The 21,080-nt window shown below is 31.6% G+C and overlaps 1 long non-coding RNA gene across 1 annotated transcript; it reads right to left on the bottom strand.

Moving 5' to 3' along the window:
* Positions 1 to 7,376: 7,376 nt before the first annotated feature.
* Positions 7,377 to 9,566, bottom strand: LOC124899681. Its single transcript, XR_007057016.1, has 2 exons — positions 9,307 to 9,566; positions 7,377 to 7,716 (listed from the first exon to the last, which is right to left on the bottom strand). It is a non-coding gene; the product is annotated as an uncharacterized LOC124899681 (long non-coding RNA).
* Positions 9,567 to 21,080: the final 11,514 nt, after the last annotated feature.

Below are 21,080 nucleotides of genomic sequence, written 5' to 3' on the forward strand. Positions count from 1 at the left end.
ACATTTTCACAGTCTCATTGTATCAAAAAGGTACTTAACAAGTTCAAGTATATGGAATTCGGTATTGCCAAGACTCCATTGGATGCGAGCTTTGCACTTCAAAAGAATAAAGGTGAAAGTGAATCTCAATTAGAGTACGCAAGAGTATTGGGATGTTTAATGTATATAATGAACTGTACAAGACCAGAAATAGCGTGCGCTATTAGTAAATTGAGTCGGTACACGAGTAATCCCAACAAAACTCACTGGATGGCAATGAAAAGAGTTTTGGGGTATCTTAAGTACACTCAAAATTATGCCTTGCATTATAATAAATATCCTGCAGTACTTGAAGGATATAGTGATGCAAATTGGATCAACGGATCAAACGAAGTAAAATCCATAAGTGGATATATATTTACTATCGGTGAAAGAGCGGTCTCTTGGAAATAATCCAAACATACTTCTATTGCTCGCTCTACAATGGAATATGAATTTATCACATTAGATAAAGCCAGTGAAGAAGCAGAATGGCTTCGAAATTTCTTGGAAGATATTCCTTATTGGCCCAAACTAGTGGCACCAGTATGTATACACTGTGATAGCCAAGCGGCAATAGGTAGGGCAGGGAGCATGATGTACAACGATAAATCTCGTCACATACGATGGAAACATAATACCTATAGGGAACTTCTCTCTAATGGAATTATCACTATTGACTATGTAAAGTCAAAGGATAATGTGTCGGATCCACTTACAAAAGGTCTATCTAGAGAAGGAGTGGAAAGAACATCCAAGGGAATAGGTTTAAGGCCTAGGACGAGTCAACATGGCGGTAACTCTACCTAGCAGACTGGAGATCCCAAGAGCTAGGTTCAAGGAGATCAAACAAAGTTGTGTCTGACAGGTTCAACATTGTCAATTACCCAACTCATTCTCATGATGTAGACAATGTTTAGTAAACAAGGATAAGACTTAAGGTGAAAAGTCTTTTAATGATTATCTAAATTTGGCAGATTAGACCAAATAGTTTAATCTACAGAATTGAACATTTAGAAATAACCTATGTGAGGGCGAAGTGGAAGCCACTTCAAAGAGAATGTTAGTAAAGTCCTATTCTCTAAGCTCTCATGAAACCAGGACATGTTCATGGCTGAAAAGAACAAAATCGTAAGAACCATAAATGGTAAAAGGTTGGTTGTGTGACATGTATTGTCTAGGTGTACATTAAAGCTCGAAGGTTCAAAGATATCAAATCTACCGATTGATCGAGTGCATCCGATGCATGTTCACTATGGAAAGTTCAAAGTGAAACCCACTTATCCAAATGCAATCAGTCTTTTCTTGATGATCACATACTTGTCCGTAAAGATTTTATGAAAAATAGTCATTCCCCATTCATGTGGGGAATTGTTGGGTTCATAGTATATAAAAGAAGTGTGAGTGGAAAAATAAAGAATAAAATGGTGGAGGGGAAGGAGACACTAAAATGGAAAGTGTACTCCCAAATTAGAAAGTTTACTCTTTCTCCCACATTGGTGGAAGAAGAGAACTTGAAAGTGTTTATAATCAAGAACACTTACTCTACATGGCAAGTGAGGCCCATCGTCGTCGTCGCTCGCTGGGCTCGGCTTCAGATTTAGATTTGGATTTGTCAAATGATCGATGGACGAGATCTATCTTTTTTGACAAACTTTATTTGAATTTCGAAGAATACCAAGGAAAAATGCAGTAAAATTTTTCTGCAGTATTTTGAACCTCTATTTATATATACATGCAGTAACAGTTGCACTGTTTCAAGTGAACTGATGCATTATTTTCGAACTGATGCTTCAGAAATAATACATTGTTCTGAACTAAGGGCTACAGAAGGTTGCAATGGTTCAAAATGAAGCTTCAGAACGATGTAATCCTTCAATAAAATGACACACTAATTCATGAAATGAGATAACTGTTCAGGAAAAGATGCAATCTTTGATGAATAGATATGAACTTAGAGTAAAGGTGTAACCTTTGGAGTGAACCATTGCCTTTTTTCGGAAGAGACATGTTATGGCTATATAAACCTTCTTTCATCCACAGGTTTTGATACGAAATTTCAAAATAAAAAATACTCTTCTTGTCTTTAAAAATTTTGTGTGATCATTCAAACTGTTGAGTGCGTTCGACGAGTTCAAATATTTGAGGTACCTCTATATTTGGATTGAAGGTCATTTTATCCTGGGAGGAAAAATTTCATAACCTCGAATATAGTGAGGGGAATTGTTTCCTTAAGGAAACTCCGTGAATTCGGACGACTTGGCCTTATGCATTTCTGTTTCATCTATTTTCTGGAAAAAATAAAATACACCTCTTGGAAAGGTCATTTTGATCTTGTGTTGAGGATATTTGATATACTTCATTGTGTTCTTGTTTATACTTAAACTCTAGTTGAAGTTGTTGTTCTGCATATACAGATTCCGCGTACCCGTAGAAGGAAATAACAATATATACCAAAATGTGGGATAAAAATAAAGAAGTGGTGGGATTAAACTCTTAAAGTCAAGCTTATATAGAATATATAAATAGAGGTGGGGGAGAATACAGTCTACAACCCCAAAATTTGGTGACATGAGTACAAAGCTTCTAGAATAACATAAACAAGATTTAAAATAACACTATAGCCGTCGGAAAAATAAAGACATGCAATAAATAAAAGACAAAGAAATTGAATATTTCGGAATATCCAAGCAGCTATCTTCAAGAACATCGATAGGCTCCAAACTCGAGGCGAGATCATCAACTACAAGGGGTAGGGTCAGAACTTTCACAACAAAGGTACAGAATGCAAGGGTGATTATGAAAGAATCATGTTCCCAACAACATCACTGGTTGATCCTTAAATAAAGTGATGGTGAGAGGTGGTCCTACACTTCTCTTTTCAATACTCAATCATAAATATTAGATTATTAGAAATAAGATCTCAATCCAAGGAAAATTTAACAGTCAAAGAAAATAATAACTCCAGATAGAAGCAATATCTAGAACCCAGTAGTAAGCACAAATCATTTCACACCAACTGTCAGAGCTAATTCGATAAATCAAGGAGAAAATAAGCTACTTCCATAGTCACTTTACAATTTGAAATACAAATGCATTTGTTGTGTATATACCCTCTTTCTTTATTGTATAGTCGAAATCTATGAGGGACTCACAAGTTCATATAGTGTGTGGGCGTGCAACTCCAATCTCAATAATATGCTACGGAAGTGCAAAATATTTATCCCATATAATTAAGATATACTACATAAAATTTACGAAAATCCTGACATGTTTATCCATTTTTATATTTTATCCCGATTTTTTCAAAAATTTCATAAAATTTCTCTTTTTGTGATTTCAGATACATATTAAGTAACGAGATACATATTAATGATACATTTTATTATTTAATTGATTAGCATAAATCAAGGGATGTAATGGATAGTAAATCATTAAATGAGCAATTAACTCAACTAATCATCTACATAACTAAAGAAAATCCTATAAAAGATGGTATTTTGTTTTTTAATTTCAGTTTTGAACAAATTCACTTCCATAATCATTTTGCAGAAGTTTTCTTCTTTTCTTTTTTTCTCGTAGTTCATGATTCATTTTTCAATTGTTTTCAATGAATATTTCTGTCACTCTCCATTTCGAGAAAAGTCAAGTACAACATATTGAACAATGATAAAAAACCTGAATGTACACTTTTAGAGGGACTTGCGATTGATGCGGGCATTATGGAGTATTTTTTCCAGAACCATTACCTAGATTTCAAACTCATAGGATATAGGGAGGAGGATGACGGTGATGATGATGAAGAAATGAATGGTGTGGGATTTTTGTAATTTAACATCATGATGTTATTTTCTTTATGAGTGATTGACGTATCTCCATTTGTCTTTGATGGTTCTTAATTAAGTAGTTTTACTGCAGTTCTTTGTGTAGAAGTTTGAGAGCTGCATAATACCTTGTGGATGTAACAGTTTTCTTTAAAGGATTTGTTGTTGATGGTTATACTATTATGATAGTATAGATGCATACATGTGTTAATGAGAGATACATAACAAGTTTAAGTAAAAAGGGCATCGTGATCTTATGTGTACTCTAACAATTAAGAGATACATATTATTATGAAAGATACATGTATCTATAACAAGAGATACATTTTTTAAAGTCTATAAGAAATACATACTACATTATAACAATCTTATATGTATCTCTTATTGTACTAATATGCATGTCTCTTATACATGTTACATTGAAGTTATCTAACGAGAGATAGATAAATTAGATGTGTAATGTACACGTAGATACAAGATGACAAACCTATTTGATGTATTGAAAGATATATTTGACATTTTTGGACTTGACATTTAACAATCATGTAACAAGAGATACATAATACACTATAATAATCTTAATGTATCTCTTACATTCAAACTAATATGCATGACTCTTATACATGTTACACTGGGTAATCTAACAATAGATATATGAAGTAGATGTGTAAAGTACACAGATGTACAAGATGACAAAACATATCTAATGTATTGAAATATGTATTTGAAACGTGTATATTTGCAATCAACTTATATGTGATAGATATAACTATATTCTTGTACAACGCTTCAACTAGAATACTTCTTATAGATAATAAATATGTACAATACTTACAATACTTCTTAAAGAGACACTTGAAATAGTCAACTAGAATAGTTCAACTGAGATACATATATCTTGGACAACACACTTCATACACTACAATGAGATACATTACAATATTTAAGTGAGATTGTTGATTGATTATTTATCAGTGAAGAATTGATACATAACTTGACATACAAATCTATAAGTATAATAAAAAGTATAAAGTACATTATACTATACAACCTTTGTATCGAAATACATTACTCTAGATAGAACTAGTATAGGTATCCGCGCGATGCGCGAAATATTTTTATAAAAATACTTATTAAAAAATATTATCTAATTCACATTGAAATAATAAAATTAAATAATTTTTATTGATCACACTGATATATTTTAAATTGACCTTGAAATATTTAAAATGTGTTAATAGTGAAATTATAACTAATCACAATTACAATTATTTTAAATGTTTTGATATGAAAAAAATAATAATATTTCTTTAATCATAATTTATTTATCATATTTTAAAATAGTAAAATATAAAATACTAAATAATTATTAATATTATTGTGGTATGTAAATGTAGTATTGTTTCAGAGTCATCTTTATGCTTAAGAGAAATTTATTAAGATACGAAGTTGCGACATAATAATATTCATGCACATACAAATATATTTACATTCATTCTTTATGAAACTAATCTGGTAAATCTCCTTTATATATTTCAAATCTCCATTGTACTTGTTAATTTCTCAAATATTCATTTGCATTGTTAGAATATTTATGTACATCATATCCATGGAAACTTCAAATTCCTTAGATGCATCTGTGCCAAAAAAAATAAATATAATATTAATAATAAATAATAATAAAATAATTAGAAAATAAATTAAGCATAAAAACATATATTGATTGTTATTCGGAGAAATCTGATGATGAACATCACCTGTAATCCTTTTATCCATGATAGCTACATCTATGATAAAAGATAAATACAATATTAATCATAAACACAAGTAATAAATAATTAAAAAGCTAAATTAAACATAAACAACATACCTTGATTGCTACTGAGAGAAACTTGAAGAACATTACCTATAATCTCTTTATCCATGATTAAAATACTCTATAATAAAATATAAATATATATTCCACAAAAGTGATTATTGCTAAGAAATGATAGTCCATTCAATCAAATAAAAGGCATTTCATAAACATACTAACAAAAACAAACAACTATAGCAACTACGTCAAAAGTTTATTCCATACCATTCTTTTGAATGTATCTTCATTGGAGATATAAACACATGACAAACATATCATGCTCATTAAAAAATTAAAATATCGACATCAACAATAAGTTTTGAACTCCATTTGTTATATTTTTTCTAAAAAAAAATTAAAGTATTACACAAATATAGGATAATCGAAGAAGTCATTTGTCCGCATAAACTTATAGTTAAAATCTATACCAACGTAAATTTAACAACAATTTACACAAAGTATCAGGTGATAAAAGGTAATCCAAATATCATAAGTACACGATGTCTAACAAAGAACAAAATGAAGAAAAATAATCAATAATGATTGCACAAAGAATACACCAAATAACTGTTGATTGTCTCTAAAATAAATCAACTTCATAATGACTAATATATATATATATATATATATATATATATATATTGTAGAATAACAATATAAAAAATTACAATAAATGAATGTTTGCATCCAAATGATGATAGTGAGCGACCTACTTTCAAGTTTCAATATGTCTACTCACCTAGGAGGAGAAAAAAAAAGAGAAGAGAAAATATGAATAGTAGCAAGAACAAATTTGTATGGAACGATGAATGTTGATGGCTTTATATAGATAACGGATGTGTTTGGTACGATGAAAAATATTTTTCATGGAAAATATTTTCCAAGAAAATGTTTTCTAGAAAAATAAGCTAATTTCTTACTTGTTTTCTCATGTTTGATTGGTGAGTGGAAAACATTTTTTAAAATTATTTTTTGTTTGGTTGGTGAGTTAAAATATTTTTCGAAAAATATTTTCTAGTGTTTGGTTGGCTTATAAATACTTTTTAGGAAAATAGTTTCATATGCTCCTCCATTCCAACCCCAACAAATCCCATGCTTTTCGATGCTCCCCAATACGAATAGTAATTTTTCTAAACGTATGAAGCAATGAATTCAGTAAGTTCCCAAATATATATTCGACACGCGGTAAATATAATTTTGAATACTTTAGTAATGCTAGTAATTCTAATCAAGACTATCTAACTGTAAAACTAGTATACCATAAAGTCACGTTCATATGTACTTAAAAGCAACTCAACAAGCTATAGGAACTCATTTAAGCATAGCAAACAGTACTTATATTGAGTACTACTTAAACATTACAAGCCATTAATGTTTCCATACCCTATCAAGCTTAAACATTACAAGCCAACAGAGTATTTAGGTAGCAAATACGTAATACATTTTTAAGACATAAGCCCGTGAATAATAATTGTTTCCATACCCTATCAGGCTATGTTCTTCCAACTCATTTGTTTATCTATCGTTGTCGTTTGAATCTCTCCAACCATAACTTACGAAAATTTTGACTTTTTACCATAAACACCTTGGCTAAAGTGTTATTTTACACCAAATGATCAAAACATCACCAAGGAATTCTTCGTCACAACCTTCGGTTTTCATTATTTCTTCATACAACCTCGTTACATGTAGGTGACTATTAGCCATCAAACTAATTGTCATTGACACTTCTCCAAGTTTAATTGAAATATCACCAACCACATCTTGAATATCCGAAGAACGATTTCTTTTGCGAGTTGCCTAGACTTGAAAAGTTTTATTCACTATGTCTTGCACATCTCTTTCCATGGATGGCCCTACAATATCATCATCATTTCCTTTATCCGAACTACAATCCACGTTTATGTCACCAAACTACTTAGCACAATTACCCCTAGCTCGATCACTTCCACACACAAGAGACATTTCATCAAACATATCAATCTTCTTGTTGATGAACTTATCATGACTAGAATATGCCTACAATACAAGGACAAAAAATTGATATCATGATTAGGATATGCCACTATAAGCTCTCTGTAATATGCCAAATAATTGGGACAATGAATAAGAAAGTGAAAAAACTACAAAAATCCTTGAGATTTCAGCTTATGATTCATTTTTCTTTCATGCTCTACTGGTTGTATTTTTCTGTAATTCAAATTTTGGTTTACATACATCAGCAGCATATTACTGATAGATACTGATAGAGTCTAATAAATATGTAATCAAGACTAAACTTACTTGCACTCAGAGGATTTACAGCCATAGTCATCAAGAATATGGATGAAGAAATTACAGATGTCTGGAAACAAGTAAGCATCAACCAGGATCCCAACTTATTCTCAGTTCCATCAACTGTATTACTATCACAAGCCACACTAATTGACTTAACCAATGGCAAGAAAATCCCACCAGTCCTTGCAGAAATAGAAGAAATAGCAGGAGCTAAAAGTGCTTCATGGGAAACCAAACTATAACCTAACCCCAGTGAAGAACTACCAAACAACTTAATAAATTGATAAGCAATCCTATTCCCTAATCCAATTTTAATAATCCCTAATACATGAACGCATCGTCCTTCTCCATATCCACCGTGATATTAAATCAGCAAATATCCTAATAGACAAAAATTTCCATGCAAAGGTCTTATTGAGGCTCCTAATCTTTGTCTTTCGACAAATATATAGATGTGCTCTCCTAATTGGTAAATTACTTACTTACACATTGGAGATTTTGGCTTAACGAAACTGGTTGAAAATGAAAATTCAACTATACCTACAAGTTGTGTGGGTACATTTGGATAGATGCCACCAGAGTAAGTTTTCTCTTGTACAAAATGTGTCTAAACATAGGAAATAGTTGCAACTAAATGATCCTATTAATAAGAAACCTAGCAATAGGTGATCTTTATGGAAACAGAGTTGGCATTTAGGATTAATGTAATCCAAACTATTTCTTCCTGGAAGTGGTTTAGCTAAAAAGTTAGCAAGCTGATGGTACCCGTACAAGGCAGACTGGTGCTACTGGAGTTTTAACGCAAAACCCCATACAAATCTTCAATTTACTTGACCATTGCTCTACATACATTTTTATGTCAATGGAATTCAATAACATATTTAAAAAATATAACGTGTATATATATAAGCTGTAAACTTTTTACGCTTGCATTTCTTTCGTTAGCTATATAATAGAGAAAAAACATACTTATTTGAATTCCTAAGACACTCATATAGCTTGAGTCTACTGCTAATCGATCAAGACAATTTTCGTGAAACTCTTTCATAAAAGTTCATTCTTATTCCTACGAAGTAAAGAAAGAAAGGTGGCCCAAGGGCTACTTGACTGGTTGGAGAGGGCAACAGTGATCACTGACGAGAAGGTGACGGCTACCCCAGTCAGATGTCTCAGAACCTCACAATAACTTACCAATTTGCATTGAAAATTAAACCCAAATTTCAATTTTCAAACAAAATTAAACTCAAATCAGAAACCCAAACAAGCGAAAGAAGAAAAATTTGAAGAAATTTTTGACCAAGAACTGTAGAAAAAATTAATTATGAAACATACCTTTGAGATTCTTGCAAAAATTGCAGTGGGGAGAATACAGATGAAACCCTAAAATTGGAGAGAAACTACAGTGAAATATGCCTTTGAAATTTGGAATAAATGATAATGCGAGTTGTGTGTTTTTGGAGGTGGAGGAAAAACTTGTGTAGCCTACAAAATTTAACCCGAAAAATGACTTTTCTTCACCCATTTGGGAAAGAAAAATATTTTTCAAAAAACATTTTTCATCGTACCAAACACACTCAACATTTTAAATTTGAAATTTCAAAATTGAAATAGTCAACTAATTGATAACTTAAATTCAAAGTCAAAATGAAACTATAATTATCTTATTAGATGGAACATGAATGACCTATAATCGATAGGTTTCTCAGCATTTATCTTTCAATTTTTTTGTTTTAAAATCGTCCCTTTTCTCCAATTAAAAAAGTAAAAATTAAATTTAGAATGTACATTTGCATAATTACAGTTTTTTAAATTATTATTATTATTATTATTATTATTATTATTATTATTATTATATTGTACTACTACTACTAACAACAGTAACATGTGTGTAATATTATTATTACTTCTATTATTATTTATGTATAGATTATTATTATTATTATTATTATGACTATGATATAGTTAGAGTTTATTTAGAAATCATTAATTATGGATTCATAGTTTTAAATTAATTAAAATCATTAAAAAAAAGCTAATGAAATCCTTTTTTTTTCTCCTAGAAACCTAATATTTAAAAATTTAATTATTTTTAATTTTAATTCAAATATTTTATTACAATATTATAATCCTTCTAATTTTTTTCCTTTTTTAAAAGACAAATCACCGTTTTTAAAATAATTATTATTATTACTACTACTACTATTATTATTATACTACATATGTACTACTACTATTATTTATTTATATTATTATTTTAATAAATTTCATCTTTCATTAATATGTAAATAAATTATATTTATATATATTTCATAGAATTCTATTAGAATTCTTTAATTATGGGTTTCTATTTTTAAGATAATGAAAATCATTTTATTAAAAGGATAATGTGTTTCAAATTCAAATATTTCATCTTTCAATTCAAAAAGTCCAATTAGAACATTATAATGTGATAAATAACTATTTCTAAAAAGTAATTTTATTTTATAATTATTTTTAATTTAAAATTAACAATTTATTAGTTTTAATTATCTTTTGATAGATTATCTTTTTCTTATTGCACGTTTTTTTATTTTTTTTATTGTTTCCTTTTCTTTCCTTTTTTTTATTTCTTTTGTTTGTTTGTTAATTTTTTTTCTTACAAAGATAAATTGAAAACTTAGATATATAAAGGTATTTCAAGTGGATATAGACTTTGAATTTAATTATTAAATTTTAATTTATATTTAAAATTTTAAAATAATCGCAAGTAAGGATAAATTTTAGATACACACATGCATATATATTATTTATATTTATTAATTATAATAATAATAATAATAATAATATATTATTATTATCATTATATTTGATATAAATAAGTTTATGAAATATAAGATTATATTTAAATATATTTTTTAGCATTTAAATTTTAAAGAGATAAGTTTGAAATAGCAAATATCAATTAGAACTCTTGAATTTTGAGTTTCTATTTTTAAGATAATGAAAAAAAAAATATTAAAAGGATAATGTATTTCAAATTTAAATACTTAATCTTTCAGTTGAAAACTTGATAAGAGTCTAATTGGAACTCTCTAATGTGTAATAATTTTTAGTTTAAAATTAATAATTTATTGGTCTAGTTATCTTTTGATAGTTTAACCTTTTTTTTGAAATTTTTTTTTAAATATTCAACGGTAAAGTTATCATTAACATAAAACTATAATGGTCAAATTTTTTGCCCGTTTCCTTAAAACTATAATTTATTGTTATTATTATGATTATTATTATTGTTGTTATTGTTGTTGTTGTTGTTGTTGTTATTGTTTCATCTTTAATTTAATATTTAAATAAATTATATTTAGATATATTATATAACTTAAATATTAAAAGAGATAAGTTCATGAAAGAGTAGAAGTCTATTTAGAACTCTTCAACCATGAATTTCTATTTTTAAGCTAATAATTTTTTTAAAAAATAAAGGATAATGCATTTTAGTATTCAAATAATTCAAATTTTTTAGTACATTATTATTAACTTTGTCCTAAAAACTGTCACGTGGCTTTTCAATATCTTGCCGCGTGGCTAATTGTTGTGATTCGTCCTCTGCTTTATAATATATATAGACTTAAGAGAGATACATAAGACTATTATGTATCTCACTTATAGATTTGACATATTTTCAATAATTAAACTGGCGTAAATTTCTCATGACGATCTAATCAAAAATTACAGAAATAACATTATGCTCTCCAAGAACTTGGCCTTCAGATAACACAACTTTAATTTTCAAGATTTGATTCATCGCGACATCTCCAGAACATCGGGCACCAGTGATACAGATGATTGTCCGTATAAGCAAGGAAAAAAGTTTACAATTTTCTCTGCAATCAAGAAGAATGACAAGCTTTGCAAATAGTTGAAGAAGAAAAATCGCACCAAGAAAAAATAAAAAGAAAAATCGACCTCCAGGAAGAAAAATCAAATTGCTTACAAGTGAGTGAGTGAGAGAGAAGTGATGTTCATAGTTAAAACCCTAAATAATGTTGTGTGTATATTCATTCCCAAATAATAATTACTATTTGTATATTGAAAGTATTGTGTACGTGAGTGTGTAACTACAGAATAAATACCTAATTTATTGGGATCAGTTAACTAGAAAATACTTTAAAGAAGGCAAATTTTTAGGGGGCAATAAATATATCCTAATTTTTAGGATAGAAGTTCTGTATCTAAAAATTTTAAGAGAGAGAAGATATGTATCTGAAAATTTTAAGAGAGAGAAGATAAATAAGGGATATTTAAAAATTTTATAAAGTGAATGGATTTTTATTAATTTAGATGTCTTAAGTTGTGGTTTTGTGATATTTTTCCATATACTTATGATGCACACATTTCATTGAAGTTAACCTACATATCTCAATGTTGTCTTTACTTTCAATTTATTATTTTGTGCAATGATTTCGTATTGAATGCAAAGCACAACAAAGACAGCAAATATCAAGAATATTTTCATAATCTGACTCTGAATTCATAAAAAAAGAGTAAAGTTCAAAATATCAACTAAATGAGAAAGATAAATCATATACTATGGAAATGTATGAATGATCATGCTAACAAGTCATAAAATCATCCAAACAACTAAGAAATCATTAATTTACCTGTAACATGGCACCGATAACCGCATAACTGCTTGTCACCTTATTTATACGGAACCCTCACCATCCATTACCCTTTAGTTTTGATGTAAAATGAGTTACAAGAAGAGATAAGTAAGAAAGAAAGAATAATTCCATAATTGAAGTAACTAGAGATGAACAAATGTTGATTTGTGACTCTAATTTGGACAAATAATTACATGATTAATTCAAGGGAAAAGAGAATTGAACTCATACATGAATAATCTTACCAAAAGATATTCAAGAGAGACCCAATGTAGAGACAAAGGGATAAACCCACAAACTCATCAAAGAGTGTTCAATCTCAAAATGTAGTACCCCTAAAATATACTCATCATCTTCTATTTATACTCCTAGGGTAAGCTAATATATGAAAAGACATTAATACCCTTGATTAAATGTGTATCATATTATGACTAAAAAAGGATCCTAAAATATCATGTTAATCTTCTATTGTATGTTGATTTGTGACTCTAATTTGAACAAATAACTACATGATTAATTCAAGGGAGAAGAGAATTGAACTCATACATGAATAATCTTACCAAAAGATATTCAAGAGAGACACAATGTAGAGACAAAGGGATAAACTCATAAACTCACCAAAGAGTGTTCAATCTCAAAATGTAGTCCCCCTAAAATATACTCATCATCTTTTATTTATACTTCTAGGGTAAGCTAATATATGAAAAGAAATAAATGCCCTTGATTAAATGTGCATCATATTATGACTAAAAAGGGATCCTAAAATATCATGTTAATCTTCTATTGTGTTGATTCTTGACTTTTCATACTCTCTTGAAATACTCCACGTTTTTATGTCAAGTTGAAATTCATCTATGCAATTAGCACTTTCTGGACTTGCATAAACTTTAGTGCACCAAGGCATATAAAAATAATATTTATGTAAATTCTAAGAAGTTTAGTTGAATATCACAGGGCAACAAAACAATATTGTTATAACAGGCCTACAATAAAATAGAATTCCAACACACACAGACACACACGCACACGCTCGCGAGCGCACAGACACATATATAACATGAATTTCATAAACAAAATAAACAAGCACTACTAGAAATTACCCCTATGGTGACGGTTGCAAGACCGTTGCAATAGATAGAAAAATCGTTGCCATAGCTCTACCGCAACGGTTCAGCAAGCGTCCCATAGGTGGGCGTTGCGATAGGTCTATGGCAATGGTTAATGCGACAGTTGTCTGAACCGTCGCCATAGGTCAAGTTATGGCAACGATTTCAAACAACCGTCATCATAGCTTGACCTATTGCGAAGATTATTTTTTTACTTATTGAGACGCCTATTTTCATCTATTGCAACGGTTACTAACCGTTGCAATAGAAGTTATTGCAATGGTCAGTAACCATTGCAACAACATTTATTGCGACACTTTTGTTATTCTATTGCAATGTCTATTTTCATCTATTGCAACGGTTAGTAACCATTGCAATAGATTCTATTGCAACGACATTAAACCATTGCAATAGATTCTATTGCGACGCTTTTGTTATTCTATTGCAACGCTTTTTGACTATCTATTGCAATGATTATATAAATAGTCACTCGTATTAATTTAAATTTTTATTTACATACATAATAAATTATAACACAATATAGACACATCACAACACAAAATTATTCATTAATAATCTCATAATTCAAAATATGCAACAACCTAATAATTTAAACCCAAAAGTAAAATGTAATCAAGTCCAAATGGTTAGTCAAGTTTTTACATACTAGCAAGTTAGTGTCGCGATAAGTTTGAAGAAATTCCACAAAAAATTATTGATATTAGAGCATTTATCCACAATCCAAAAATCTTTTCAAGGTCAATGTCTTCATCACTTTCTTCATTTCTTTCTTCATTTTGGACACCTATAAAAAGAGAACAAATAATATAAATTAGCACTTAAATGACAACATAAAAAAATTAGAATCACATTGCAATAACACTCAAAGCTGGAAGGCAGTAATTCTTAAAGGCAGTAACATTCAAAGCTGGAATATTTGATGGATCACCCAAGCAAAGAATGTGAGCAGTCATTAAGAATTATCTTCATATTAGTACTTACAAAACTCAAGGTATACAAATATGCCCCTATTGTCACTATAAGACCCAAAGTTGTTGTAACCTCCGATAGAGAGCGTTGCTGATTTACACTGATGCCAATAAGCAATATAGCAAGAGCCTCCCACTGTGACCATTTGGTTTAGAGAGTTATATATAGCAGACATTATTTCAGGGTCCAAGATGCATAAACATAGCACAGACAATTCTAGAAAACAATTAAATACCGTTGATTATAGTTAATAATCAAACCTCTGTTAGCTTAACCAACCTGAATTATGAAAAATGATGTTTCATAATTATATTTAACAAGATTGTAATTACCAAAACTGCATGTTGTGAAGAATTAAAAAAGGGAAAACCAGTAACTAATGCAAATAATAAGATGTTCCATGTTAATAATTCAATCAATTCTTCAAAACTATATTATGTTTCCTTCATTGATAATAGCCAAAAATTTACTTGGGAAACCAGATAAGTGAAAGATAGAATTTGGAAGAAGTTAATAATTTGATCAGTTTTTTTTCAGATATTATCCATTAATCACAAGTCTATCAATGTCAAGAGAGCTTCATTCTTTGGCAACACAAAAAGGATGATTTCATGTTCATACCTTTGTAAATGACAGTTCCAAGTAAGCCAAGGAAGTTGAAGATTGCACCATATCCATACAAAAACAAATTCTGCAAAGAGCAGTATAGTTGTTTATATGGATCATTAATAAAGTCATAGACACACATAAAACAAACCAGACCTAAGGTTACAAGCACTTCACTACTTGGAATATAGTGACTATCATAATATTAGCTTAGTATAATTACACCAAATAAGAATATTGCCCAGGAAAAAAAATCTGATTATTAGCAAATCAATATACAATTCTATGTGATAGTTCAAACTGACAGTGAAGACATACTGGAAATGAAAGAAGAAGATATGGAAAAGAAGATGTCAAATGTTTTACCTGGAATCCAATTGAATATCTCAAACTCACTGCAGCAGCTTAAAGCATTTTAGGAGTATCAATAGAAAAAGAAAGGGAGCATGTGTGAATTGATGCCCAGATCTTCCAATGTAAAGTAATTCTTTAAGGCAGTTGTCACTGTAAGACCCAGCGCTGTTGTACCTTCCGGAAAAGAGTGCAGCTGATTCACACTGATTACAATAAGTAATAGAGAAAGAGCCTCCCACTGTGACTATTTAGTTTAGACAGTTGTATATAGCAGACATTATTCCAGGGTCCAAAATGCATAAACACAGAACAGATAATTCTAGAAAATAATTAAATACAATTGACTATAGTTAATAATTTTGAACCAGAATTAATTTAGAACTTTAACAAGTGAATTGAAAAGTCTGAAAGTCTCGGCAATAACTATAAGCAAATGGATACCTTCAAGTTACTCAGCATCTTTACAGTAGAAGGGCTAAAATATAACTACATGAAGTACAGAAGTATTAGAAGGAAGTGCAAGAGGATAATTGAACTCTAATAATATGCACCAACACTGCAACACTTAAGGGCTAGATAAGAAAGCTAATCCCTACGTCAAAAGCATAGATGACAATAGTACAGAGGCAGAGGACATTAATTCTGAACTACTAATAGTCAACATAAAATTTTGATGAAAATAATTACAACAGATAGAGAATATAAGAAATTCAGAAGGCTAAACAATTTTATTTAAAACTACAACCAAATCTTTTCATGCTAAAGTTCTTAACTTTCAGGGAAGATACTCGATTTACTTTCTGATCTAAAGCAACAAAAGAAGCTAATAAAAGAAAATCTTCTTGTAATGTGTTTTTTGAGTTAAATATACATAGATATCTATAGCTTGGGAATATACACTGAAATCAATTTGAGTTGGCACAAAGGAAGAAACTTCCTCACCTGTTCAGTTAAGTCTATGCATTCAATGGTGAGAAGACGACCTACAAAACATGAAACCTCTCCATAATGCACAACAACAGCATAAGAAGATGGCAGAACATCAACTCAATGGGTTAACGCTCTAGCTGCAAGAAGCATAATATCAGGATTACTTCTATGATTAAGCAACCCAACAAGTACAGGTACAAATGAATCCATGGAAAAACTGCTCAACGAATCTTCTGTCTCCATCAAAAGCATCACACAAAGCTGTATTAATGCCTCTAATAGATGCGTATCATTTTGAAAGGAGCAATCAAACTTTGTCATGTGATTACATCTTTCAGTTAATCCAAGAAATTCTTATTATAATGATACTAAAAAAATCCTGTGGATGTAGAGTAAAGTGTCATATATTAGCTAGATTCAAGATAATACAGATAGTCAAGACAATCAGAGTACACAGAATTATGGGCATTCCAAGAATAGGAACTTCAATCCCCTAAGGTGGCTCCATCTAACACCCCGAATGACAAAAATAAAGAAGGAATCAGAGATAATGATTATAAGATTGGTGAAGGCAACACAATATGCCCATACATAGCAACAGAAATATAATCAACTTTTCTCAAATCTGATATCATGAAGGAGAAAGAGTACAAAAAATATACATAAACCAATACAAACTAGTAAAGTCGATAGCCACCATGAAGTTAAGTTCATAACCCCATGCCAAGAAATCGAGGAAAGTGTGTTGCATTTCCACGAAAAAGCATTCCACAAAAAGCTGGCTCTTTCTGACTTGGTAAAATTAGTGACCTTAAAAACCAAATACATGAAGTTTGAACTAGAAGTATCTTTTCCAGACAACAGAGATTTTTACCTTGTTTTGCAAATTTTGGCCCATAGCAGTTGGTATGAAAAGATTTATGCCCGAACCAGTCGAATGCAACACTTCTAAATTTGCTAGTGATTTCTAAACCTTGCTGGCAATTGTCATATTAGAAAGGATGTTAGTTTCCAGTCTGTAGAGGTTAGAAATGACAGAAGGATGAAATAAAGATCATTTACCCAATTAAATCATGCTTTCCGTTTGAATCAAAGTCATAACACTCAATAGTCAATGGACTGTCCTACATTTGTTCAAATGTTATTGATATCATAATACAGTTTCTTGACATACCCGAAGAATGGTTATCTAAGAGATCCTTTAACTATTCTTTTAGTTCCTTGAGTTTTGTTGGTGTCATTCTGTATGGCGGAATAGAGATAGGCTGAGTGTCTAAAAGAAGATCAATACCAAAGTCTATTTCCCTTTCACGAGGAATTTTTGGAAGATCTTCGAGAAAGACATCTGGATATTCACTTACAACTGGAACGAATTCAAGACTAGGAGTCTCGGAACTGGAATCTCTAACATGAACTAGATGATAAACATATCCCTTAGATATTATTTTGCTTGCCCGAAGGTAGGAAACAAACTGACCCTTGAAAGCGGATACACTACCCTTCCACTCTAGGACGGGTTCATTCGGGAACTAAAACTGAACTATTATGTTTCTGCAGTCGACTGTGGCATAGCAAGAATGAAGCCAATCCATGCTGAGAATGACATCAAAATCAGTCATCTCTATTTCAACTAAGTCTGCTGAAGTGACTTTCTAAAATATCATAATCGAGCAGTTCTTGTATACCTGCCAGGCTATGATGGTTTTACCCATTGGGGTAGAGACTGAGAAGGGCTATGCTAGAATTTTGGGACTGATCCCAAAATCAACTGTTATATAAAGAGTAACAAAAGACAAGAAAGCTCCTGGATCTAGCAAAGTGTAAACATGCACATGAAAAATCTGTAATGTACCAGTAACTACATCAAGAGAACTTTCCTAATCATGTCGAGTCTGAAAAGCATAGAGATGATTTGGGTGTTGCCTGCTAGTAGCACTGGAAGTGGCACCCTGCTAATTTGGGCGACCGGACTGAGCTGAAGAGCGACTCTGCTAACCCTGAGGACCTGGCTGCGGATAATCTCTAACTCTATGGCCTGGCTTGCCACAACCAAAACAAATGCCATTACCTACTCTACACATACCCTAATGGTTCTTACCGCAAGTCTGGCAAAGAGGATAGGTGCAGGCACTACTAATACTGCCCTAGGTCTTAGATCCTGGCGCTCTATCTTTGTTACCTTCTCTGAACTTAGAAACTGGAGCACTGGCTGTAGAAGGAGCTGGAACTGATGACTTAGGACGAAACTGAGAACGGTTTTCTCCTTCTGATTTAGGCTGAGCGAAGTTAAAACTACCTATCTTCGCTCTCTTATTCTGTTTTTCCCTCTGCTTAATTTTCTGCTCTTCTATCTACTAAGCATGGGTCATAAGTCTAGCTAAGGTTATGTCACTATTCATCATGGCGGATCTACACTCATTAACCACGCTGTCGTTCACCCCTGAAGTGAACTTACTCATCTTGGATCTACTATCTGCAACCACATGAGGGGCATACCTGGCTAATTGAGTAAAATTAAAAGAATACTCTTTCACTGTCATATTGCCCTGCCTGAGGTCGATGAACTCTAGCACCTTGGCTTCTCTAAGCTCTTAGGGAAAGAATCTATCTAAGAATGCAGTGACAAACTCCTTCCACTCTATAGGACCTGCATCATCTGATCTTTTGGACTTCCACTGTTTGAACTAAGCATGAGCCACATCCTGCAACTGGTATGCAGCTAGCTCAGCACTTTCAACAGTAGTCACCCCCATGGCATTTTTCACTTTCTGAACTTGATCTAAGAATTCCTGAGGGTCTTCATCTACCTTAGACCCGAGGAAGGTTAGAGAATTCATTCGGGTGAAGTCCCGAATTCTAGCTGAGGCTGAGTTGGCTACTGGGTTGGCCGAAATGACTGTTGGCCGTTCATTATGAGTAGCGACTAATTGAGCAAGAGTGGTAAATGCAGTCCTGAACTCCGTATGACACCAAGTACATGCTCACTGAAGCTAAAATGGAAAACTTTCAGCGTCGTCAAGGATAAAATCAGATTATTTCAAGTCACTTTCTTATCAAGCAGTAAGAAAGTAGCGCACTAAATGGTTCAACATCAATCATGTCGACTTTTTTGGTCTGACATCAAGACCATTTTGTATAAACCTGCACAAAAAAAATGAAGATGTAACACTTCTATAATGTTGACCGGATGAAGCTTCTCGGTTCTATGTGGATTGATGCCAACTACGTGAAACTTCAATCTAGCGATAAGTATCGGTACCAAACGCATGATGCTTCAATTTGACATGATCAACATTGGGAGAAACAAATACCTTTGAAATCACGAGAATGAAAACACATTCATGAGTACTTCAAGTCTCACCGCCAAGTTTCGACAAGCCTACACGTCGACCAACCTTGAAGTAGGGGGCATCTGTGGACACATAAAATTTATTGGATCAAATTCATATAAAATTTAAATTTGAGGGTTTAAACTTATTTTGGGCTTAAAAAAATAATAAGCCTATTGTATTCCTCATCAAGGTCCATCTCACCTTGAAGCCCAAACTTATCAATTGACGTGGCATCCCAGTCAAATCTAAGACCAATGAGACACCGCCATATGTACAAATGATGTGGAAATTTCATTCAAATTCAACAACCAGTCAAAAGGTGCCAAGTGGCAAAGTGACATGTTTCGGCAAATCACAAGCAACTAGGCCTACCCCCATAACTATAAATAGGGGAGTAACATAACATTCTAAAAAAAAAAAAAAGAGAAAAAGGAGGACATTCTGCAAGCATTGGAGGAAGCTTTTGCATTGACTTAACAGTTCTTCAATGAATTGACTAATGAAGTTCTGCCCGAAGATCAACTCGACAAGACGAAATGTAGTTCTGCCCGGAGATCAACTCGACAAGACGAAGTGCTGTCAGATAATTCCTGGAGATCCAAACACATTTCTAGGAGGCTCAAATCATCCTACATTCGAGAATCACGCTGCAAAGGCCCTCGAATCACGAAAAAACTTAGGAGAGAAGAATCGAGAGAATAACGGAATTGTACCCGCAAAATTACTTTAAATAAAATTATTCTTTTTGTTTATTTTATTTTTGCTTGCAGTTAATTATCAGCGTCGACAAAAATCTGTTGCGAACACATACCCAAAACTCAAAACTCGAGATCTGATTGATTCTTTGGATACACTTCGTTATGATTCTTTGGAAGTGTAATTAAGCAGTTTTGGTTAATAATGAGATATAAGCTAAGTTTGGTCGTGAATGTAAATGCATGTCAAGATTTTGATCTCAACAATGAAGATGTTGCATTCTTTGGGTACATATCTATTTGACATATAAGAGTTTAATAACTCTTCTAAACAAACAAGGCTTATGTCCAAAGTTTGGTTGAATTTTAGCAGGTTAAATTAATAAATTGTCCAAAGTTGGTTAGGCTTCATCATCAACGTAAGTTCATGGCCACAAATCAATGCTCTTTATG

Source organism: Capsicum annuum, chromosome 6 (assembly GCF_002878395.1).
Source record: "Capsicum annuum cultivar UCD-10X-F1 chromosome 6, UCD10Xv1.1, whole genome shotgun sequence".
Lineage (NCBI taxonomy): Eukaryota > Viridiplantae > Streptophyta > Magnoliopsida > Solanales > Solanaceae > Capsicum > Capsicum annuum.